The sequence below is a fragment of the Hyperolius riggenbachi genome, chromosome 10, assembly GCF_040937935.1.
Source record: "Hyperolius riggenbachi isolate aHypRig1 chromosome 10, aHypRig1.pri, whole genome shotgun sequence".
Classification (NCBI taxonomy): Eukaryota; Metazoa; Chordata; class Amphibia; order Anura; family Hyperoliidae; genus Hyperolius; species Hyperolius riggenbachi.
In genome coordinates, this window is record NC_090655.1 from 261,567,487 (window position 1) to 261,593,716 (window position 26,230).

Sequence of the window (26,230 nt, forward strand, 5' to 3'; positions counted from 1 at the left end):
TAACACCTGTATAACCTAGATTATCCCCCCCCCCCCCCCCTTATGATCTATCAAAAGGCAACAGCATGCTATATAGATCACTTGACCACATCACTGAGGATGGATGAGGACCAGAGTCACATGACTGAGAGGATATTCAACCTCACACTGGAGCTTATCTATCTGCTGACCGGAGAGGTAAAGAGGATTCTGATGACATCACTCGTGTCACTATTAATAAAAAACACATTTGACTGGAGAAGTGAGAGTCATGTAACATAATTGTTGATCTTTCTACACAGAGTTTTCTTCCAGTGAAGTCTGGTGATCATGTGACCATAACGGTGCCCCCTCCTCACTCCCTGATATCTGAGAGACACAACAAGCAGAAGATTCTGGAAGTCACCATGAAGATGATGGAGCTGCTGACAGGAGAGGTGAGCAGTGCTGGGAATTATGGGAAAATATCCATTAACAGCAAGGGGTGTGTTTGGGTGGTAATGGTAGCATTCTGTGTGTCAGGTTCCTATAAGGTGTCAGAATGTCACTGTCTGTTTTCCCATGGAGGATGGGCAGTATTTAGAAGGACGCAAGCACCTGTACAAGGACACCGTGATGGAGAATTTGCCGCCCCTCAATTCACCGGGTAAGAGGAGGCTTTTGTTTCTTGAAAAGGAGAGAGCAGTATGGAGGGTCCACCTAGATCCCCCATCATCTGATAATCACATAGAGACAATGTATTCAGTCAGCCTTGGAATTTCTTACAGAGGGATTCAGTACCAGATGCCCACCAGAGAGATGTACAGGTCCTCTTTATTCCCAGGATTGTCCACAAGAAAATCACACCATCCCCCACCATTATCAGGTAGGTGGTATTTAGGGGCACCAGGGACACCAAGCTGTGACACATTCTTTCCTCCTGTGTATTCTGTAATACAGGTCCTTTTCAAAAAATTAGCATATTGTGATAAAGTTCATTATTTTCTGTAATGTACTAATAAACATTATACTTTCATATATTTTAGATTCATTACACACAACTGAAGTAGTTGAAGCCTTTTATTGTTTTAATATTGATGATTTTGGCATACAGCTCATGAAAACCCAAAATTCCTATCTCAAAAAATTAGCATATTTCATCCGACCAATAAAAGAAAAGTGTTTTTAAAACAAAAAAAAGTCAACCTTCAAATAATTATGTTCAGTTATGCACTCAATACTTGGTCGGGAATCCTTTTGCAGAAACGACTGCTTCAGTGTGGCATGGCATGGAGGCAATTAGCCCGTTGCACTGCTCAGGTGTTATGGAGGCCCAGGATGCTTCGATAGCGGCCTTAAGCTCATCCAGAGTGTTTGGTCTTGCGTCTCTCAACTTTCTCTTCACAATATCCCACAGATTCTCTATGGGGTTCAGGTCAGGAGAGTTGGCAGGCCAATTAAGCACAGTAATACTATGGTCAGTAAACCATTTACCAGTGGTTTTGGCACTGTGAGCAGGTGCCAGGTCGTGCTGAAAAATGAAATCTTCATCTCCATAAAGCTTTTCAGCAGATGGAAGCATGAAGTGCTCCAAAATCTCCTGATAGCTAGCTGCTTTTGAAAAGGACCTGTATGTGCTCACATATTAAATTGTCTCTTATTTTGTACACCTAGGGTGGAGAACTTATGCATGGAAGTGCTGTTGTTAAAGAGGAAGAAGGAGAGAAGCATATGAGGAGTGATCAACAGTCTATGAAGGGGAGTGACATAATAAGGACAAATAAAGAGGAAGAAGAAGAGACATATATGAGGAGTGATCAACAGTCCATGGCGGACGATAACAGGATGACAATTAAAGAGGAAGAAGAGACATATGTGAGGATTGATCAGCAGTCTATGGAGGAGGGAGAAATGATGGGGACAGTTAAAGAGGAAGAAGAAGAGACATATGTGAAGAGTGATCAGCAGTCTATGGAGGACGGTGACATGATGGGGACAATTACAGAGGAAGTAAAGAAGACATATGTGACGAGTGATCAGCAGTCAATGAAGGAGAGTGACATAATAAGGACAAATAAAGAGGAAGTAGAGACATATATGAGGAGTGATCAACAGTCTATGGTGGACAATAACAGGATGACAATTAAAGAGGAAGAAGAGACGTATGTGAGGAGTGATCAGCTGTCTGTGGAGGAGGGTGACATGATGGGGACAACTATAGATGGGAACACTCTTATAGAGGGTAGACCAGGTGAGTAATCAACATTAAATATTGAATAGCGTAATTATTATCACTATGTCACTGCTCACAGACTGACCATATTAGAGGTTATGCTGTGTACACATATTAGATTTTTGTCATCTAAAACTTTCTTTCGTAATTGTGTTTAATGACAGTTTACTAACAGTCACCGTACAGTCACCCTGATGGCTTTGGAATGCCCTAGTCCGTTTTGTCGCACATAGGGTTACCGGCCTGTAATAAGATTATGTAAAAAGAACAGAGGCGCCAGCAGGATAAAATCAGGTAATAAAACGTTTAAAAGTGCTATGGAGGCAGCGGTGGACTTACCTCCTGTAAGCAGACACTATAAACTGTCAGTCAAATCTAAATAAATTTTATTGGCATACTCCAAGGGGGTCGCAACGCGTTTCACAGATGTAAACCTGCTTCCTCAGGCAATATAACATAGGAGCATACAACTAGGGACTAAGGCAAAAGTAGGTGTACATCAGAACCAAATCACTGTATAAAGATATGGTAAATAATATAGTAAATAAACATAGGCGTACCATATTAGTGTATTGTGTAATGTAGATAGAAACATGTATGCATGGTGTGTCTGTGGGTATGGGTGGTGGGGAGGGGGAACAAAAGGAAAGCGGGTGGGGGGGTGTTTGTGGGGGTTGGTGTTGGCGCCTCAGTGCCAAGGTGTCCAAAAACTGTGGATTAAATAGTGTGATAGCCACGCCTCCTGTCCAGTCAGGGAGTGGGGCGGTGCGGTGGTTTCCCTCCAGAATGGGGAAGTGTTGCTGATTGGATACAATGTAATAAGATAATGTAATTACAATGTAATAAGATAATGGTCACTGTACATTACTGTACACAGGCTGGTCACAGTAGGGGTGACTTAGTGTTACTGGCCTGTAATACGCAGATAATGGTTGCTGTACATTATTGGACACAGATTGGTCACAGTAGGGGTGACTTAGTGTTACCAGCCTGTAATTAGCTGATAATGGTCACTGTACATTACTGTACACAGATTGGTCACAGTAAGGGTGACTTAGTGCTACCAGCCTGTAATAAGCTGATAATGGTCACTGTACATTACTGTACGCAGATTGGTCACAGTAGTGGTGACTTAGTGTTACCGGCCTGTAATAAGCTGATAATGGTCACTGTACATTACTGTACACAGATTGGCAACAGTAGGGGTGACTTAGTGTTACCGGCCTGTAATAAGCTGATAATGGTCACTGTACATTACTGTACACAGATTGGTCACAGTAGTGGTGACTTAGTGTTACCGGCCTGTAATAAGCTGCTAATGGTCACTGTATATTACTGTACACAGATTGGTCACAGTAGGGGTGACTTAGTGTTACTGGCCTGTAATAAGCTGATAATGGTCACTGTACATTACTGCACACAGATTGGTCACAGTAGTGGTGACTTAGTGTTACCGGCCTGTAATAAGCTGCTAATGGTCACTGTACATTACTGTACACAGATTGGTCACAGTAGGGGTGACTTAGTGTTACCAGCCTGTAATAAGCTGATAATGGTCACTGTACATTACTGTACACAGATTGGTCACAGTAGGGGTGACTTAGTGTTACCGCACTGTAATAAACTGATAATGGTCACTGTACATTACTGTACACAGATTGGTCACAGTAGGGGTGACTTAGTGTTACCAGCCTGTAATAAGCTGATAATGGTCACTGTACATTACTGTACACAGATTGGTCACAGTAGGGGTGACTTAGTGTTACCGCACTGTAATAAACTGATAATGGTCACTGTACATTACTGTGCACAGACTGGTCACAGTAGGGGTGATTTGGCCTGTAATAAGCTGATAATGGTCACTGATGAGTCACAATGTGACAAAACTAGTAAGGTGTGGCCTCTGGCGGAAGTCGCACTGGGAGACGCGATAGGAAGACCTGCAGGCTGCCAGGACTCTCTAAGGAGTTTTGTGAGTGTATTGACATGTTTTATATTATATAATAAATACAGTATTACGCTATGTGGATATTTGTCTTTTGCTGTAACATGGGGGATGGCGTAGGGCCAATGAAGCGGCACCAATGTGACATCACATGGTGGGTGGGGTCACAACAAAGGTATCGTCTGTCTCTTGGCTGAGTTGGTCAGCCTGGCAGATCGCTGGTTGGGTGATGAGCCAGCTGTACACATGCCTGATTATCAGCAGCCTCAGCTGACTTTAATCTAGCATGTGGGCGGGGCTTTACCTCTATGCCTCTGTGGTCTCAAAATCACAATTGCAGCAAAGTCGCAGTGCTTTTTAGAAATTGCAGCAAAGATCATGGCAGAATGGCTGCGACCATGTCTGGGATTCTGAGCCCTGACACACACGGACGCAGACAGACACAGAAACCTGGCACTTTATTAGGCAGGATGGCCAGCTTGAGGCAGGAAGCATGCTGACCTGAATCATGTGCCTTGTGCTACACATAGCAGAACACACACTGCCGCACTATCCATTATAGGCAATGGCCCGCTCGGGAATTGCATGTCATTCATATATTTCCCATGATTATGAATCAGACCGCTTTCTGCTTTTTATGCACAATGCGCACATTCCTGATTACATTGTATTTCACTGCATCCTAAAATTACAAATGAACACAGAAAGTGTGATGACAGAGCGCAGCAAACCCGCGAAATCATGACAAGTGTGCCCCCTGCCTGAGTCTCTAGAAGGGTGTAAGCTGGGGGGTGTTCTGTAAGATGCACAGCTACTTGTGCTGCAGACAATTCATGACAAGTGTGCCCTTTGCCTGAGTCTCTAGAAGGGTGTAAGCTGGAGGGTGTTCTGTAAGAAGCACGGCCACTTGTGCTGCAGACAAATCATGACAAGTGTGCTCCCTGCCTGAGTCTCTAGAAGGGTGTAAGCTGGGGGGTGTTCTGTAAGATGCACAGCTACTTGTGCTGCAGACAATTCATGACAAGTGTGCCCTTTGCCTGAGTCTCTAGAAGGGTGTAAGCTGGAGGGTGTTCTGTAAGAAGCACGGCCACTTGTGCTGCAGACAAATCATGACAAGTGTGCTCCCTGCCTGAGTCTCTAGAAGGGTGTAAGCTGGGGGGTGTTCTGTAAGATGCACGGCCACTTGTGCTGCAGACCATTCATAACAAGTGCGCCCCCTGCCTGAGTCTCTAGAAGGGTGTAAGCTGGGGGGTGTTCTGTAAGACGTACGGCCACCTGTGCTGCAGACAAATCATGACAAGTGTGCTCCCTGCCTGAGTCTCTAGAAGGGTGTAAGCTGGAGGGTGTTCTGTAAGATGCACGGCCACTTGTGCTGCAGACAAATCATGACAAGTGTGCTCCCTGCCTGAGTCTCTAGAAGGGTGTTAGCTGGGGGGTGTTCTGTAAGACGCACGGCCACTTGTGCTGCAGACAAATCATGACAAGTGTGCTCCTTGCCTGAGTCTCTAGAAGGGTGTAAGCTGGGGGGTGTTCTGTAAGACGCACGGCCACTTGTGCTGCAGACAAATCATGACAAGTGCGCTCCCTGCCTGAGTCTCTATAAGGGTGTAAGCTGGGGGGTGTTCTGTAAGATGCACGGCCACTTGTGCTGCAGACAAATCATGACAAGTGCGCCCCCTGCCTGAGTCTCTAGAAGGGTGTATGCTGGGGGGGGGGGGGGGTTCTGTAAGGCGCACGGCCACTTGTGCTGCAGACAAATCATGACAAGTGTGCCCTCTGCCTGAGTCTCTAGAAGGGTGTAAGCTGGGGGGTGTTCTGTAAGAAGAACGGCCACTTGTGCTGCAGACAAGGCAGCCATATGATTTGGCCCTTCTTACTGTGCAACAAATGTATAACTTGTGTGTGTCATAAAGTTGAAGAGAAATCGAGAGCCCAATATGGTGTAGTATGTCAAAATTGATTGGATAAATGAAACAGTGAGATGGTAATACTCACAAAGGCCTGGTGCACACCAAAAAACGCTAGCAGATCCGCAAAATGCTAGCAGATTTTGAAACGCTTTTTCTTATTTTTCTGTAGCGTTTCACCTAGCATTTTGCGGTTTTGGGAAGCGTTTTTGGTGTAGTAGATTTTATATATTGTTACAGTAAAGCTGTTACTGAACAGCTACTGTAACAAAAAATGCCATGCAAACCGCTCTGAAGTGCCGTTTTTCAGAGCGGTTTGCGTTTTTCCTATACTTAACATTGAGGCAGAAACGCATCCGCAATCCAAAATCTGCAGCAGCCCGGGAGTATGCGTTTCTGCAAAACGCCTCCCGCTCTGGTGTGCACCAGCCCATTGAAATACATTACCCTAGCGGATCCGCACCCACAAGCGGATCGCAAACCGCAGCCGAACCGCTCTGGTGTGCACTAGGCCAAACACGGGTTACCACCTAGGTAACCACTCATTAGGCAGGTGAGGAGATTAGACCTGTCCTCACTCAGGATTAAGAAGTCGCTCTCTGTAGATAGGAAGAAAGGGGGTAGATCACCCCTCCACCTGGGGTGGACTCAAATATATTGGTAGGTGAACAGAGGCGCCAGAAGGATAAAAGTACATAAAATTTTAAACAAAATTGCTGGGAGGAAGTGGTGGACTCGCCTCCGTTAAAGCAGACACCAAGGACTGTAAATATATAGATATACACATTTATTGAAAATACACCAAAGATGCAACGCTTCTGTACTGTTGTGAACAGTACAGAGGCACTCTGCTTGCTATAACTGAATTGCTGTTGTTTATCCCCTGCTTATTGCCTGAATAAGTGGGCTGTGCCCACGAAACATGTTGCATCTTTGGGGTATTGTCAATAAATGTGTATATCTATATATTTACAGTCTTTGGTATCTTCTTTAACGGAGGCGAGTCCACCACTTCCTCCCAGCAATTTTTTTTTTAATTTTATGTACTTTTATCCTTCTGGCGCCTCTGTTCACCTACCAATATATTGTGTGTGTCATGTATGAGATATTCAGGCAGGGATCACACTTGGGGGAATTGCAGGCATTTTGCCTTGATGATAAATCACATGAGAAAACACAAGTAATTATTTTCTAGTGACAGTTATGGGCAAGTGTTAAAATGAACGTTTTGCAGCATACTGGAAAAATGGCTTTGCTGTATTTTTTTTTATGCACTCCGCATGCAATATCTATAACTGACCGACAACTGCTGCCAGCGAGCCGTCATGTGGGAAAAACACAAAAGAATTGTCCGCAAAATCCAGCAGCCATTTTCAGCAGACTCAGGTGTCATCCCTGCTTCACTGTAACAATGTGTGTGAGATGGAGCGTGTTCTGATGTCTCTGTATGTGTGTTAGTGTCTGTTGTAAACAAAGTTGGTTTAAATGAAAAAGTAAAGTGTATTTGTTTGGTTGGTATGGACTGAGCATGTGCAGATATGACATCATATGCACAGCTCCCAACTTTTGAAGCCAGAAAAAATGGACACTAAGACCCGCCCCTTCCACACTTTTTGCCATGCCCCTTCCATACCATTAGTTTTGACCTATTTTGCAAGCCACGTGCCCCTTATACAGCTCCTTTATTTCTACTGGTCCCCCTCCAACCCCAAAACCGTTTCTTGGTGTCTAGTAACTCACTCTCCCCAATACAGTTTCCCTGCTGGTGGGCTTCCCCTTTCCTCCCCTACAGCCCCCCCCCTTTCCCACAGCTTTCTTGGTGGTGGTGGGCTTCCCCTCTCCCTCCTCCATAGCTTACCTGGTGGTGGTGGGCTCCCCTCTCTCCCACTACAGCTTCCCTGGTGGTGGTCGGCTCACCTCTCTCCCCCCACAGCTTCCCTTGTGGTGGTCGGCTCCCCTCTCTCCCCCCACAGCTTCCCTGGTGGTGGTGGTGGTGGGCTACCCTCTCTCCTCCCCTACGGCTTCCCTGGTGGTGGTGGGCTCCCCTCTCTCCCCCTACAGCTTCCCTGGTGGTGGTGGGCTCCCCTCTCTCCCCCTACAGCTTCCCTGGTGGTGGTCGGCTACCCCTCTCTCCCCCTACAGCTTCCCTGGTGGTGGTCGGCTCCCCTCTCTCCCCCTACAGCTTCCCTGGTGGTGGTCGGCTACCCTCTCTCCCCCTACAGCTTCCCTGGTGGTGGTCGGCTCCCCTCTCTCCCCCTACAGCTTCCCTGGTGGTGGTCGGCTCCCCTCTCACCCCCTACAGCTTCCCTGGTGGTGGTGGGCTCCCCTCTCTCCCCCTACAGCTTCCCTGGTGGTGGTCGGCTACCCTCTCTCCCCCTACAGCTTCCCTGGTGGTGGTTGCCTCCCCTCTCTTCCCCCACAGCTTCCTTGGGGGTGGTGGTGGACTTCCTCCTCCTCTGCAGCTTCCCTGGTGATGGTGTTAGTGCCTCCTCCCATGCTCCCCCCACAGAGTAGTAGAAATGCAAAGTATTGCCCTGTAGAAGCCTTGCTTCTCTTACCTCTCCAGCACTGTGAATCCTTCAGTCACCGATCCCTCTAGTCTCCGGCATCTCTATCTCCTTACATCATCACACAAAACACACAGAGATGCACTAGAGGCAGCAGGGAAAGGGAGGTTCAAAGCAATCTAGAGGTAAGAGATGCACGGCTTTCACTGCACAATACTCTCCATTTACTGTATACTGCACACAGAGATCACCTTGAACACACAGTACGGACAGGAGTTGAAGTGACACGGTAACAGTCAGTACAACACACAGCAGCCCAGGCATTGATCAACACAGGGGTATTGCCACAAATCTAATTTATTTATTTTTTGGCACACAAAGATCACCTAGAACAAACAGTTGATGTGACATGGTAACAGTACATGTTGTCAGACACTAAATTACTTTTGCATAGGGCGGTGGGCTATAACAGTGATGCAGCCGCACACTACACTGTATATGGTAGTGTAGTGTTCCTACAACACACCACAAGAAAGCAACAGCTAATAATAACTACAGCAAGTTCAATGTCTCTGTCAGTCCTCCAAAGGAATTTTATGGTCAGGTAGAGTCCTCAAAAGAACTATTGGGGAGGGTTCCTGGCTGGTGAACTGCAAGTAGCAGAGGACCTGGGAAGCAGCTACACAGCACAATATTACAAGACAGCCTCTCTAGTACTGTCCCTGTATCAGCAGCAGCAGCTCTTCCTACACTGATTGCTACACCGCACTATATCCCACTACAGCCTCTCTAACACTGTCCCTGTATCAGCAGCAGCAGCTCCTCTCCCCTACGCTGATGTGCTCAGAAGAAGGCACGTGCCATCACTTCCCAAGATCAGGACGTGCTTGACTATTTAACACAGAACACCTCATCTCCCGCAGCCACCAGCGCTACAACAAGCACAACATCCGCTGCATTTGACACTTCGCAGGAGTTATTTGGTGGTGGTGGTGGTGAAATCACTGATTCACAGCCACTACTGCAACAACAAGAAGAAGGCGCATCTGCTACACAGCACTATATAACACTACAGCCTCTCTAACACTGTCCCTATATCAGCAGCAGCAGCAGCTCCTCTCCCTACTATGACTGCTACACAGCACTATATCACACTGCAGCCTCTCTAACACTGTCCCTGTGTCAGCAGCAGCATATCTCCCTACACTGACTGCTACACAGCACTATATCACACTACAGTCTCTCTAACACTGTCCCTGTATCAGCAGCAGCAGCTCTTCCCCCTACTCTGACTGCTACACAGCACTATATCACACTACAGCATCGCTAACACTGTCCCTGTATCAGCAGCAGCAGCTCCTCTCCCTACACTTACTGCTACACAGCACTATATCACACTAGAGCCTCTCTAACACTGTCCCTGTATCATCAGCAGCAGCTCCTCCCCTACACTGACTGCTACACTGCACTATATCACACTACAGCCTCTCTAACACTGTCCCTGTATCAGCAGCAGCTCCTCTCCCTACACTGACTGCTACACTGCACTATATCACACTACAGCCTCTCTAACACTGTCCCTGTATCAGCAGCAGCTCCTCTCTCTACACTTACTGCTACACAGCACTATATCACACTACAGCCTCTCTAACACTGTCCCTGTATCCGCAGCAGCAGCTCCTCCCCTACACTGACTGCTACACAGCACTATATCACACTACAGCCTCTCTAACACTGTCCCTGTATCAGCAGCAGCAGCTCCCCTCCCTACACTGACTGCTACACAGCACTATATCACACTACAGTCTCTCTAACACTGTCCCTGTATCAGCAGCAGCAGCTCTTCCCCCTACTCTGACTGCTACACAGCACTATATCACACTACAGCATCGCTACACTGTTCCTGTATCAGCAGCAGCAGCTCCTCTCCCTACACTTACTGCTACACAGCACTATATCACACTAGAGCCTCTCTAACACTGTCCCTGTATCAGCAGCAGCAGCTCCCCACCCTACACTGACTGCTACACAGCACTATATCACACTACAGCCTCTCTAATACTGTCCCTGTATCAGCAGCAGCAGTAGCTCCTCCCCTACACTGACTGCTACACAGCACTATATCTCAAAACAGCCTCTCTAACACTGTCGCTGTATCAGCAGCAGCAGTAGCTCCTCCCCCTACACTGACTGCTACACAGCACTATATCATAATGCAGCCTCTCTAATACTGTCCCTGTATCAGCAGCAGCTCTCCCTACACTGACTGCTACACAGCACTTTATCACACTACAGCCTCTCAATCTAACACTGTCCCTGTATCAGCAGCAGCTCCTCTTCCTACACTGACTGCTACACAGCACTATATCACACTACAGCCTCTCTAACACTGTCCCTGTATCAGCAGCAGCAGCGACTCCTCCCCCTACACTGACTGCTACACAGCACTATATCACACTACAGCCTCTCTACACTGTCCCTGTATCTGCAGCAGCTCCTCTCCCTACACTGACGGCTACACAGCACTATATCACACTACAGCCTCTCAATCTAACACTGTCCCTGTATAAGCTGCAGCTCCTCCCCCTACACTGACTGCTACACAGCACTATATCACACTACAGCCTCTCTAACACTGTCCCTGTATCAGCAGCAGCAGCTCCTCTCCCTACACTGACTGCTACACTGCACTATATCACACTACAGCCTCTCTAACACTGTCCTTGGATCAGCAGCAGCTCCTTACTCTACACTATGTAGTTAGTAGAAAGGACACCTTGGAAGCCGCATACCAGGTATGTATGACCTGTTCACTTTGCCATGTTCAGTCTCGAGCAGGTCACTGGTTCACCATAAACAAACGAAACAGACGGCACACAATTGGCTGCAAAAACTGTTGCTGTGTATTATGGAGCAAACCACTGCATTACATGTTACGGACTTCCGTCCTTCCTCAGATGCATAACGTTATAATGTCATGCATCTGAGGAAGGATGGAAGTCCGTAACATCACAATACAGCCTCTCTAACACTGTCCCTGTATCAGCAGCAGCTCCTCCCCCTACACTGACTGCTACACAGCACAATGTCACACTACAGCCTCTCTAACACTGTCCCTGTATCAGCAGCAGCTCCTCCCCCTACACTGACTGTTACACATCACTATATCACAATACAGCCTCTCTAACAATGTCCCTGTATCAGCAGCAGCAGCTCCTCCCCCTACACTGACTGTTACAGAGCACTATATCACACTACAGCCTCTCTAACACTGTCCCTGTATCAGCAGCAGCAGCTCTCCCTACACTGACTGCTACACAGCACTATATCACACTACAGTCTCTCTAACACTGTCCCTGTATCAGCAGCAGCAGCTCTTCCCCCTACTCTGACTGCTACACAGCACTATATCACACTACAGCATCGCTAACACTGTCCCTGTATCAGCAGCAGCAGCTCCTCTCCCTACACTTACTGCTACACAGCACTATATCACACTAGAGCCTCTCTAACACTGTCCCTGTATCAGCAGAAGCAGCTCCCCACCCTACACTGACTGCTACACAGCACTATATCTCAAAACAGCCTCTCTAACACTGTCGCTGTATCAGCAGCAGCAGTAGCTCCTCCCCCTACACTGACTGCTACACAGCACTATATCATAATGCAGCCTCTCTAATACTGTCCCTGTATCAGCAGCAGCTCTCCCTACACTGACTGCTACACAGCACTTTATCACACTACAGCCTCTCAATCTAACACTGTCCCTGTATCAGCAGCAGCTCCTCTTCCTACACTGACTGCTACACTGCACTATATCACACTACAGCCTCTCTAACACTGTCCCTGTATCAGCAGCAGCAGCTCCTCTCCCTACACTGACTGCTACACAGCACTATATCACAATACAGCCTCTCTAACACTGTCCCTGTATCAGCAGCAGCAACTCCTCCCCCTACACTTACTGCTACACAGCACTATATCACACTACAGCCTCTCTAACACTGTCCCTGTATCAGCAGCAGCAGCTCCTCCCCTACACTGACTGCTACACAGCACTATATCACACTACAGCCTCTCTAACACTTCCCCGGTATCAGCAGCAGCAGCTCCTCCCCCTACACTGACTGCTACACTGCACTATATCACACTACAGCCTCTCTAACACTGTCCTTGGATCAGCAGCAGCTCCTCACTCTACACTATGTAGTTAGTAGAAAGGACACCTTGGAAGCCGCATACCAGGTATGTATGACCTGTTCACTTTGCCATGCTCAGTCTCGAGCAGGTCACTGGTTCACCATAAACAAAGGAAACAGACGGCACACAATTGGCTGCAAAAACTGTTGCTGTGTATTATGGAGCAAACCACTGCATTACATGTTACGGACTTCCGTCCTTCCTCAGATGCATAACGTTATAATGTCATGCATATGAGGAAGGACGGAAGTCCGTAACATCACAATACAGCCTCTCTAACACTGTCCCTGTATCAGCAGCAGCTCCTGAACCTACACTTACTGCTACACAGCACAATGTCACACTACAGCCTCTCTAACACTGTTCCTGTATCAGCAGCAGCAGCTCCTCCCCTTACACTGAATGCTACACAGCACTATATCACACTACAGCCTCTCTAACACTGTTCCTGTATCAGCAGCAGCAGCTCCTCCCCCTACACTGACTGTTACACAGCACTATATCACACTACAGCCTCTCTAACACTGTCCCTGTATCAGCAGCAGCAGCTCTCCCTACACTGACTACTACACAGCACTATATCACACTACAGTCTCTCTAACACTGTCCCTGTATCAGCAGCAGCAGCTCTTCCCCCTACTCTGACTGCTACACAGCACTATATCACACTACAGCATCGCTAACACTGTCCCTGTATCAGCAGCAGCAGCTCCTCTCCCTACACTTACTGCTACACAGCACTATATCACACTAGAGCCTCTTTAACACTGTCCCTGTATCAGCAGAAGCAGCTCCCCACCCTACACTGACTGCTACACAGCACTATATCACACTACAGCCTCTCTAATACTGTCCCTGTATCAGCAGCAGCAGTAGCTCCTCCCCTACACTGACTGCTACACAGCACTATATCTCAAAACAGCCTCTCTAACACTGTCGCTGTATCAGCAGCAGCAGTAGCTCCTCCCCCTACACTGACTGCTACACAGCACTATATCATAATGCAGCCTCTCTAATACTGTCCCTGTATCAGCAGCAGCTCTCCCTACACTGACTGCTACACAGCACTTTATCACACTACAGCCTCTCAATCTAACACTGTCCCTGTATCAGCAGCAGCTGCTCTTCCTACACTGACTGCTACACAGCACTATATCACACTACAGCCTCTCTAACACTCTCCCTGTATCAGCAGCAGCAGCGACTCCTCCCCCTACACTGACTGCTACACAGCACTATATCACACTACAGCCTCTCTACACTGTCCCTGTATCTGCAGCAGCTCCTCTCCCTACACTGACGGCTACACAGCACTATATCACACTACAGCCTCTCAATCTAACACTGTCCCTGTATAAGCTGCAGCTCCTCCCCCTACACTGACTGCTACACAGCACTATATCACACTACAGCCTCTCTAACACTGTCCCTGAATCAGCAGCAGCAGCAGCTCCTCTCCCTACACTGACTGCTACACTGCACTATATCACACTACAGCCTCTCTAACACTGTCCCTGTATCAGCAGCAGCAGCTCCTCTCCCTACACTGACTGCTACACAGCACTATATCACAATACAGCCTCTCTAACACTGTCCCTGTATCAGCAGCAGCAACTCCTCCCCCTACACTTACTGCTACACAGCACTATATCACACTACAGCCTCTCTAACACTGTCCCTGTATCAGCAGCAGCAGCTCCTCCCCTACACTGACTGCTACACAGCACTATATCACACTACAGCCTCTCTAACACTTCCCCGGTATCAGCAGCAGCAGCTCCTCCCCCTACACTGACTGCTACACTGCACTATATCACACTACAGCCTCTCTAACACTGTCCTTGGATCAGCAGCAGCTCCTCACTCTACACTATGTAGTTAGTAGAAAGGACACCTTGGAAGCCGCATACCAGGTATGTATGACCTGTTCACTTTGCCATGCTCAGTCTCGAGCAGGTCACTGGTTCACCATAAACAAAGGAAACAGACGGCACACAATTGGCTGCAAAAACTGTTGCTGTGTATTATGGAGCAAACCACTGCATTACATGTTACGGACTTCCGTCCTTCCTCAGATGCATAACGTTATAATGTCATGCATCTGAGGAAGGATGGAAGTCCGTAACATCACAATACAGCCTCTCTAACACTGTCCCTGTATCAGCAGCAGCTCCTCCCCCTACACTGACTGCTACACAGCACAATGTCACACTACAGCCTCTCTAACACTGTCCCTGTATCAGCAGCAGCTCCTCCCCCTACACTGACTGTTACACAGCACTATATCACAATACAGCCTCTCTAACAATGTCCCTGTATCAGCAGCAGCAGCTCCTCCCCCTACACTGACTGTTACACAGCACTATATCACACTACAGCCTCTCTAACACTGTCCCTGTGTCAACAGCAGCTCCTCCCTCTACACTGACTGCTACACAGCACTATATCACACTACAGCCTGTCTAACACTGTCCCTGTATCACCACCAGCAGCTCCTCCCCCTACGCTGACTGCTACACAGCACTATATCACACTACAGCCTCTCTAACACTGTCCCTGTATCAGCAGCAGCTCCTCCCCCTACACTGACTGCTACACAGCACTATATCACAATACAGCCTCTCGAACACTGTCCCTGTATCATCAGCAGCAGCTCCTCTCCCTACACTGACTGCTACACAGCACTATATCACACTACAGCCTCTCTAACACTGTCCCTGTATCAGCAGCAGCAGCTTCTCCCCCTACACTGACTGCTACACAGCACTATATCACACTACAGCCTCTCTAACACTGTCCCTGTATCATCATCAGCTCCTCCCCCTACACTGACTGCTACACAGCACTATATCACACTACATCCTCTCTATCACTGTCCCTGTATCAGCAGCAGCAGCTCCTCCCCCTACACTGATTGCTACACAGCACTATATCACACTACAGCCTGTCTAACACTGTCCCTGTATCACCAGCAGCAGCTCCTCCCCTATGCTGATTGCTACACAGCACTATATCACACTACAGCCTCTCTAACACTGACCCTCTATCTGCAGCAGCAGCAGCTCCTCTCCCTACACTGACTGCTACACAGCACTATATCACACTACAGCCTCTCTAACACTGTCCCTGTATCAGCAGCAGCAGCTCTCCCTACACTGACTACTACACAGCACTATATCACACTACAGCCTCTCTAACACTGTCCCTGTATCAGGAGCAACAGCAGCTCCTCCCCCTACACTGACTGCTACACTGCACTATATCACAATACAGCCTCTCAAACACTGTCCCTGTATCAGCAGCAGAAGCTTCTCTCCCTACACTGACTGCTACACAGCACTATATCACACTGCAGCCTCTCTAACACTGTCCCTGTACCAGCAGCAGCTCCTCCCCCAACACTGACTGCTACACAGCACTATATCACATTACAGGCTGTCTATCACAGTCCCTCTATCTGCAGCAGCAGCAGAAGAAGTTCCTCCCAACACAGCACTATATCACACTACAGCCTCTCTATCGCTGTTCTTGTATTAGCAGCAGCTCCTCTCCCTACACTGACTGCTACACAGCACTATACCACACTACAGCCTCTCTAACACTGTCCCTGTATCAGCAGCAGCTCCTCTCCCTACACTGACTGCTACACAGCATTATATCACAATACAGCCTCTCTAACACTGTCCCTGTGTCAGCAGCAGCTCCTCCCTCTACACTGACTGCTACACAGCATTATATCACAATACAGCCTCTCTAACACTGTCCCTGTGTCAGCAGCAGCTCCTCCCTCTACACTGACTGCTACAGAGCACTATACCACACTACAGCCTCTCTAACACTGTCCCTGTATCAGCAGCAGCTCCTCTCCCTACACTGACTGCTACACAGCATTATATCACAATACAGCCTCTCTAACACTGTCCCTGTGTCAGCAGCAGCAGCTCCTCCCTCTACACTGACTGCTACACAGCACTATATCACACTACAGCCTGTCTAACACTGTCCCTGTATCACCAGCAGCAGCTCCTCCCCCTACGCTGACTGCTACACAGCACTATATCACAATACAGCCTCTCTAACACTGTCCCGGTATCATCATCAGCAGCTCCTCTCCCTACACTGACTGCTACACAGCACTATATCACACTACAGCCTCTCTAACACTGTCCCTGTATCATCATCAGCAGCAGCTCCTCCCCCTACACTGACTGCTACACAGCCGTATATCACACTACAGCCTCTAACACTGCCTCTGTATCAGCAGCAGCTCTCCCTACACTGACTGCTACACAGCACTTTATCACACCACAGCCTCTCAATCTAACACTGTCCCTGTATCAGCAGCAGCTCCTCTTCCTACACTGACTGCTACACAGCACTATATCACACTACAGCCTCTCTAACACTGTCCCTGTATCAGCAGCAGCAGCGACTCCTCCCCCTACACTGACTGCTACACAGCACTATATCACACTACAGCCTCTCTACACTGTCCCTGTATCTCCAGCAGCTCCTCTCCCTACACTGACGGCTACACAGCACTATATCACACTACAGCCTCTCAATCTAACACTGTCCCTGTATCAGCAGCAGCTCCTCCCCCTACACTGACTGCTACACAGCACTATATCACACTACAGCCTCTCTAACACTGTCCCTGTATCAGCAGCAGCAGCTCCTCTCCCTACACTGACTGCTACACAGCACTATATCACACTACAGCCTCTCTAACACTGTTCCTGTATCAGCAGCAGCTCCTCTCCTTACACTGACTGCTACACAGCACTATATCACACTACAGCCTCTCAATCTAACACTGTCCCTGTATCAGCAGCAGCTCCTCCCCCTACACTGACTGCTACACAGCACTATATCACACTACAACCTCTCTAACACTGTCCCTGTATCAGCAGCTGCAGCTCCTCCCCCTACACTGACTGCTACACAGCACTAAATCACACTACAGCCTCTCTAACACTGTCCCTGTATCAGCAGCAGCTCCTCCCCTACACTATGTAGTTAGTAGAAAGGACACCTTGGAAGCCGCATACCAGGTATGTATGACCTGTTCACTTTGCCATGCTCAGTCTCGATCGGATTGCCCAAGAGGTCGCTGGTTCACCATAAACAAACGAAACAGACGGCTCACAATTGGCTGCAAAAACTGTTGCTGTGTATTATGGAGCAAACCACTGCATTACATGTTACGGACTTCCGTCCTTCCTCAGATGCATAACGTTATAATGTCATGCATCTGAGGAAGGACGGAAGTCCGTAACGTCACAATACAGCCTCTCTAACACTGTCCCTGTATCAGCAGCAGCTCCTGAACCTACACTTACTGCTACACAGCACAATGTCACACTACAGCCTCTCTAACACTGTTCCTGTATCAGCAGCAGCAGCTCCTCCCCTTACACTGAATGCTACACAGCACTATATCACACTACAGCCTCTCTAACACTGTCCCTGTATCAGCAGCAGCAGCTCCTCCCCCTACACTGACTGCTACACAGCCGTATATCACACTACAGCCTCTCTAACACTGTCCCTGTATCAGCAGCAGCAGCTCCTCCCCTTACACTGACTGCTACACAGCACTATATCACACTACAGCCTCTCTAACACTGTCCCTGTATCAGCAGCAGCAGCTCCTCCCCCTACACTGACTGCTACACAGCCGTATATCACACTACAGCCTCTCTAACACTGTTCCTGTATCAGCAGCAGCTCCTCCCCCTACACTGACTGTTACACAGCACTATATCACAATACAGCCTCTCTAACAATGTCCCTGTATCAGCAGCAGCTGCTTCTTCCCTTGCACTGACTGCTACACAGTACTATGTCAAAATATATCCTCTCTAACACTGTCCCTGTACCAGCAGCAGCTCCTCCCCCTACACTGACTGCTACACAGCACTATATCACACTACAGGCTGTCTATCACAGTCCCTCTATCTGCAGCAGCAGAAGAAGCTCCTCCCAACACAGCACTATATCACACTACAGCCTCTCTATCGCTGTTCCTGTATTAGCAGCAGCTCCTCTCCCTACACTGACTGCTACACAGCACTATACCACACTACAGCCTCTCTAACACTGTCCCTGTATCAGCAGCAGCTCCTCTCCCTACACTGACTGCTACACAGCACTATATCACACTACAGCCTCTCTAACACTGTCCCTGTATCAGCAGCAGCAGCTCCTCCCCCTACACTGACTGCTACACAGCACTATATCACACTACAGCCTCTCTAACACTGTCCCTGTATCAGCAGCAGCAGCTCCTCCCCCTACACTGACTGCAACACAGCATTATATCACAATACAGCCTCTCTAACACTGTCCCTGTGTCAGCAGCAGCTGCTGCCTCTACACTGACTGCTACACAGCACTATATCACACTACAGCCTCTCTAACACTGTCCCTGTATCACCAGCAGCAGCTCCTCCCCCTACGCTGACTGATACACAGCACTATATCACAATACAGCCTCTCTAACACTGTCCCTGTATCATCAGCAGCAGCTCCTCTCCCTACACTGACTGCTACACAGCACTATATCACACTACAGCCTCTCTAACACTGTCCCTGTATCAGCAGCAGCAGCAGCTCCTCCCCCTACACTGACTGCTACACAGCCCTATATCATAATGCATCCTCTCTAACACTATCCCTGTACCTGCAGCAGCACCCCCCCCCCCCTACACTGACTGCTACACAGCACTATATCACACTACAGCCTCTCTAACACTGTCCCTGTATCAGCAGCAGCTCCTCTCGCTACACTGACTGCTACACAGCACTATATCACACTACAGCCTCTCTAACATTGTCCCTGTATCAGCAGCAGCAGCTCCTCCCCCTACACTGACTGCTACACAGCACTATATCACACTACAGCCTCTCTAACACTGTCCCTGTATCAGCAGCAGCAGCTTCTCCCCCTACACTGACTGCTACACAGCACTATATCACACTACAGCCTCTCTAACACTGTCCCTGTATCAGCAGCAGCAGCTCCTCCCCCTACACTGACTGCTACACAGCACTATATCACACTACAGCCTCTCTAACACTGTCCCTGTATCAGCAGCAGCTCCTCCCCTACACTGACTGCTACACAGCACTATATCACACTACAGCCTCTCTAACACTGTCCCTGTATCCGCAGCAGCAGCTCCTCTCCCTACACTAACTGCTACACAGCACTATTTCACACTACAGTCTCTCTAACACTGTCCCTGTATCAGCAGCAGCAGCTCTCCCTACACTGACTACTACACAGCACTATATCACACTACAGCCTCTCTAACACTGTCCCTGTATCAGGAGCAACAACAGCTCCTCCCCCTACACTGACTGCTACACTGCACTATATCACAATACAGCCTCTCAAACACTGTCCCTGTATCAGCAGCAGAAGCTTCTCTCCCTACACTGACTGCTACACAGCACTATATCACACTGCAGCCTCTCTAACACTGTCCCTGTATCAGCCGCAGCTCCTCCCCCTACACTGACTGCTACACAGCACTATGTCACACTACAGCCTCTCTAACACTGTCCCCGTATCAGCAGCAGCAGCTTCTTCCCTTGCACTGACTGCTACACAGTACTATGTCAAAATATAGCCTCTCTAACACTGTCCCTGTACCAGCAGCAGCTCCTCCCCCTACACTGACTGCTACACAGCACTATATCACACTACAGGCTGTCTACCACAGTCCCTCTATCTGCAGCAGCAGAAGAAGTTCCTCCCAACACAGCACTATATCACACTACAGCCTCTCTATCGCTGTTCCTGTATTAGCAGCAGCTCCTCTCCCTACACTGACTGCTACACAGCACTATATCACACTACAGCCTCTCTAACACTGTCCCTGTATCAGCAGCAGCTCCTCTCCCTACACTGACTGCTACACAGCACTATATCACAATACAGTCTCTCTAACACTGTCCCTGTATCAGCAGCAGCAGCTCCTCCCCCTACACTGACTGCTACACAGCACTATATCACACTACAGCCTCTCTAACACTGTCCCTGTATCAGCAGCAGCAGCTCCTCCCCCTACACTGACTGCAACACAGCATTATATCACAATACAGCCTCTCTAACACTGTCCCTGTGTCAACAGCAGCTCCTCCCTCTACACTGACTGCTACACAGCACTATATCACACTACAGCCTGTCTAACACTGTCCCTGTATCAGCAGCAGAAGCTCCACCCCCTACACAGACTGCTACGCAGCACTTTATCACACTACAGCCTCTCTAACACTGTCCCTGTATCAGCAGCAGCAGCTCCTTTCCCTACACTGACTAATAATAAAAATGGCTTCTGGGATCGTGCCTTTTATAGAGGGAGGAGTGGCCCACGTGGTGATCATGTCTGGCTGTCCTGTCCCACCTGACTTCAGGGTGGGGGAAAAAATAGCACTATAAGAAAATATAGGGCGGGCACAAACGGCCGGCAGTGTTCTGCCGTCCCTACTGCAGAGTTGCCCTGAAGGATTTAGCCGTTTGCCTGCCATTAAAGGTAAAGGAGCTCACCGTGAACAATTACTTTGCAATTTTCACAAAATGTTGATGCTTGGCCATCACTAGTAATTTATAAAATAGTTTAGAACATACAGTATGACTTGTGCAATATAGAAATCCATTCATTGATATACTGTATAAGGAAATACATTTGTACATTACATACGTCATATGTTATTTGTTATAAACTGTATTATAAATGATGTCATATAATGCTGATATTTTCTACGCTATATTGCTTCCTAGGGGGAAACCCTTTCTGCGACATGGGCCATATTGAGTTTGGAGCATTGTGTATGTTAATGTTCTAGGCACAGAATTTTGGCCTGAGGAAACGGGCAGTTGGTCCTTCTATATGCATTGCCACAGTGCCATGAAATACTTGTTTCAGTTTCCCTGGTTGTGACATCCTGTATGTAAGCCACCTCCTCTGTCGTAATTTCATTGGTTTTATACAATTGTATCAGCTCCGGGCGCCTCTTTCCCCCTTTGCATTGTCCCCTCCTCACCAGGAGGGCTCGGGCTCCAGCTTGGGCCACCAGGCCTGTCCCACCAACTATAGCTTTATCAGGAGTGTGACCAAGACCTAGAGGAAGCCCTGGGGAGCCGAGTGCAGACAGATTCCTCCACATGCCTATATGGCTGGTGCCCTAAATAGCAGCCTTATTTAGTGAGTTTCCCTTCACACTCCACAAATCACCAGCTCACCATTAATACTACACAATCTGGGCTCCCTTTGTCTCTGTATATTTTATAAGGTGATGAACATCTTGTCTCTCAGATGAGGATACAGCGGTAATAAGAATGTGTAAGTGACACCACATTGCTCTACAAACATAACACAGATTTCTTGCTATAAGTACATATAGGTCTGTTGTCACAGGAGTAATGCTGGGGATACACGGTACGTTTCTGTACCATGTATCGACCAGCTGATCCGGCCAGCTGATAATATTCAGCTGGTCCGATCATGCTGTTCGACCCCCGCCGGCGGACAATGGAAGGGAATCGAGCGCTGATAAGGGAGCGCCGGCGGGGACGAGCGGTAATCGATCTGCGCGGACGAGCGGGGCGCAGCTGGGGTCGATCCGGCGGCTAATCGGCCGCCGGATCTACCCATGTATTCCCAGCATAACATGTTGCTTCCATTGTCTCATCAAGCTCTGTAACTTACTGCTTTTCCATATATGGCCAATGCTTTATCTATAGGGAGGGTCCAAGAGATGCAAATAACTGTTTTGTATGTAAATGTAATGCAAATTGTATGCAAATAATCACATTTGGCAGAAAATGTGTTTCATTGGCTGAATTCTAAACTAAATAAAATTAGCATGGAAGCTGAAAGTTCTTGTTATGTGATTGGCGGTGTGTAATGTGCACAAACTTCTGCAGTTCTCTGTCAGGCTGATAACTAGTGATGTTCAGCGACATGCAAATTACTCAGAGATGATGCAGATTGTATGCTAAATGTAGACAAAGTTGTGCAGCTGCTGCATCAGGTCCATTGCCAATCTAATTGAGCTTTGCATCAACTTGGAATTATCAGCAGCTCACTGACCATCCCTAATGATAATTGCTCCTCCCATCAGAATTCTCTAACAGGAAGTGATGATGTTTCTCTATTTGCAGGGCGGAGTCCCGGCATCAGGAACCTCTCAGAGACTCGTCTCTCTGTATCCACAGACTGTACAACGTATGGTGATGTCACTGGACAAGAGTCTCCTGCAGATATCCTGGTTACCCCAAATATTCCCCCAGACTCCCCTCACCTATCTAACCCCGAGGAGCCTCATCCCCAGCACAGCTCTCCCCCTGCTGGAGGATCTTATTCCTGTTCCACATGTGGGAAATGTTTTGTTCAGATGTCACTAGTTGTCAGACATGAGAGATCTCACTCTGATGAAAGGCTCTATACCTGTTCTGAGTGTGGGAAATGTTTTGTTCGGAAATCACATCTTGTCAGACATGAGAGATCTCACACTGGTGAAAGGCCCTATACCTGTGCTGAGTGTGGGAAATGATTTGTTCGGAAATCACATCTTGTTAGACATGAGAGATCTCACTCTGGTGAAAGGCCCTATACCTGTGCTGAGTGTGGGAAATGTTTTGTTCGGAAATCACATCTACTCACACATGAGAGAACTCACACTAGTGAGAAGCGCCATTCATGTGCTGAGTGTGGGAAATGTTTTGTACACATGTCATATCTTGTCATACATGAAAGATCCCACACTGGTGAGAAGCCCTATCCATGTGCTGAGTGTGGGAAATGTTTTTCACATAAATCAGCTCTTATTGTTCATGAGCGTTCTCACACTGGTGAGAAGCCTTATCCATGTGCTGAGTGTGGAAAATGTTTTTCACACAAATCAACTCTTATTAATCATGAGCTTTCTCACACTGGTGAGAAGCCATATTCATGTACTCAGTGTGGGAAATGTTTTTCACGGAAGTCAACACTTATTAGTCATGAGAGATGTCACACTGGTGAGAAGCCATATTCATGTGCTGAGTGTGGGAAATGTTTTTCACAGATATCATCACTTATTGGTCATGAGAGATCTCACACTGGTGAGAAGCCATATTCATGTACAGAGTGTGGGAAATATTTTTCACGGAAATCAACACTTATTTGTCATGAGAGATGTCACACTGGTGAGAAGCCATATTCATGTGCTGAGTGTGGGAAATGTTTTTCACAGATATCATCACTTATTACTCATGAGAGATCTCACACTGATAACAAGCCATATTCATGCACTCAGTGTGGGAAACGTTTTGTTAGGAAATCACACCTTGTCAGACATGAAATCTCACACTGGTGAGAAGCCCTATTCATGTACTGAGTGTGGGAAATGTTTTTCACAGAACTCAGTACTTGTAAGTCATGAGAGATGTCACACTGATGAGAATCCATATTCATGTACTCAGTGTGGGAAATGTTTTGTTTGGAAATCACAGCTTGTCACACGAGAGATGTCACACTGGTGAGAAGTCATATTCATGTGCTGAGTGTGGGAAATGTTTTGTGCGGAGAGCAAACCTTTTGGAACATGAAAAAGCTCACCAGTGAGAAGCCTCATTCATGTGCAGAGTGTGGGGAATGTTTTTTAATGAAAGCAAACTTTGTGGAACATGAGAAATCTCATACTGTGAAAAGCCATATTTTCACGTTCTGAGTGTGGGAAATGTTTTCAGCGTAAGTTATTGCTTATCAGTTGCTTGGGCTGAGTGTGGGAAATGGCCATAAGCTTTCTGATACACTTTGTCTATTTTTTTTTTTCGGGGGTTTGCACAAGGAAGCATATTTACAGACAATCCTTAAGCATGCTACTTAGGCCCTGAGCTGAGGTGACATGGTGATATAAATAAGGGAAAGTATAGTACCTGTACTAAACCTGGTGAGAACTTCCTTGTGTTCACTCTTTATATTTTTATTGAAACGGTTAATAAACTAGGTGCTTCATCTATGTAAATGAGGACCTGCAGTCGCATGCGGCCACAGCTTTCCTGAAGAGTAAGTACGCATATCTGGCTGAATAAACTCTCCTGATAACAAGATAGTGCTGAAGAGTGAATCATTTGTTCTTGTTGGCAGCTGAATGAACCAGATTTTATGTCACACTGGTATGGCTGTTTTGTACAATTCAAGAATCATAATTCAACCCCCTTAAAGTTAAAATAAGTATGTGAGGCTCCAGAAAAGTTCTATATAGCATTATTATGTAGGTGCTGTGAGCTGCAGATGTGGGAAGAAGCTCCCATTCATCCAGACTGAACTTGAGGAAAGAAGATTTCCCTCTCTCTGTGTCTTTGTTTTACAGTCATAAGAAAAAGTATGGGAACCCCTCTTAATTTTGTGTGTACATTATTAGATGAGTTTTTACAGAGGGTTGAAACTGAAAATATAGTAATAAAAATCAAGTCAAAATATTAAGTGTAATCCTTTTTCTTAATAAATAGATCCCTATTTGTGCTTCTCTAGATAGATGTAGCAGGAAGCTAGCTCAGCCAGAGGCATTGTGGGTATTTGTATTATTCTGTCAGCTCGGTGGGAAAGTATGGGGAGAATTAGCAGTGGAGGAGAGAGAATCGCTGCTTGTCACCAGAGATCTGGGCATGTGCAGAGAGATGCACCCCTCATTCATTACATTTCATGCTGATTATCCCCCCAGCCAGGCCTCCTACAATCCCCCCATTTGTAGGGTAGGGAGAGGGGACCCCCGTGCCACTTCTGTATTATATTGCAGACCTCCGCCTGTTCCCGAGATATCGCATACATACTGACCTAGGGGTCTGCAGTTTGCTATGACCGTAGACTGGGGGGGTCTTCTCAACCTGCAATGGGAGCCAAGGTACCGTAGATTCTGTTGCTCAAATGTAATACATTTAGGGTGCATCTTTACTGTGACACTCAGGCCCCCCAGAACAAGCGGAGGCTTCAGTTTTGAGGAGACAAGACATTTGATCGATCATATATCTAATCAATCTGCCAGATAAAAATACTGCAGAGTGCACCGGTAAGGGAGACATCTCATTAACTATTAGATAATATGATTTTTATTAATTTTATATAATTTTTCAACTCCCTTTAACCACTTGAGGACCGCGGTGTTAAAGCCCCCTAGTGACCAGGCCATTTTTTAACTTATTGGACCACTGCAGCTTTAAGTCTTGGCAGCACAACTCAGCACACAAGTGATCCCCCCTCCCCTTTTCTCCCCACCAACAGAGCTCTCTGTCTCATCCCTGCTGGGATGTTTGTTTATTTTTATACAAATATTGTTTTTATTTATTTTTTAATAAAGTTTGCTATTTTTTTAATTAATTTTATTATATCCCCGCCCTCCCTCCCCCCGCCAGCCAATCACTGTGATCAGCTGTCATAGGCTTCAGCCTATGACAGCAAATCACCTCTGAGCCTGCAAGGTAGAC

At 47.4% G+C, this 26,230-nt stretch overlaps 1 pseudogene; it reads left to right on the forward strand.

Moving 5' to 3' along the window:
- The first annotated feature begins 327 nt into the window (after positions 1 to 327).
- LOC137535378 (zinc finger protein 436-like) lies at positions 328 to 25,157 on the forward strand (annotated as a pseudogene).
- The last annotated feature ends 1,073 nt before the right edge of the window (positions 25,158 to 26,230 follow it).